The sequence below is a fragment of the Mandrillus leucophaeus genome, unplaced genomic scaffold (assembly GCF_000951045.1).
Source record: "Mandrillus leucophaeus isolate KB7577 unplaced genomic scaffold, Mleu.le_1.0 Scaffold65, whole genome shotgun sequence".
NCBI lineage: Eukaryota > Metazoa > Chordata > Mammalia > Primates > Cercopithecidae > Mandrillus > Mandrillus leucophaeus.
This window is the reverse complement of record NW_012107030.1, coordinates 3,691,135-3,691,705: the sequence shown is the minus strand read 5'-3', so window position 1 is coordinate 3,691,705 and position 571 is coordinate 3,691,135.

The following is a 571-nucleotide window of genomic DNA, read 5'->3' as shown; positions in this document are numbered from 1 at the left end:
AAAGAAAGAAAGAAAGAAAGAGAGAGAAGGAGATGAACTGGCCTTATTCTCATGAGTAAAAGAGTAGAAAATGACTGAAATTCTCCCTTTTCAGTTTGGTAGGGAAAAAAAATTGGACCTAGTTGAGGGGGAGGCAAATGAAAAGATATATGTTCATTTTTATGATGATTAGGAAAATACTCCCCTGGAACCACAAGTTAACTTTCTGGTAGCTGGGGCTGCAATTAGAGATGGCAAGCAGGACTCTGGGTTTTGTTGAGTTCTTCCTCTTTCCACGGCAAAAAAACATACATTTTGTTTTTCTTCTTCTTTTTTTTTTCCCCCATTGAAGAGGAGCCCCAAATTTGGCTCTCTCCTGGGTTCAGGGAAGATGAAGTGTCAGAACCAAGCCCTGTCTCCCAGCCGAGTCCTCTTTTTGTTTATTTTTTATTTTTATTTTTTGAGACAGAGTCTTATTCTGTCACCCAGGCTGCAGTGCAGTGGTGCAATCATAGCTCGTTGCAGCCTCAGCCTCCCAGGCTTAAGTGATCCCCCCGCCTCAACCACCTGAGTAACTGAGACTACATGTGTG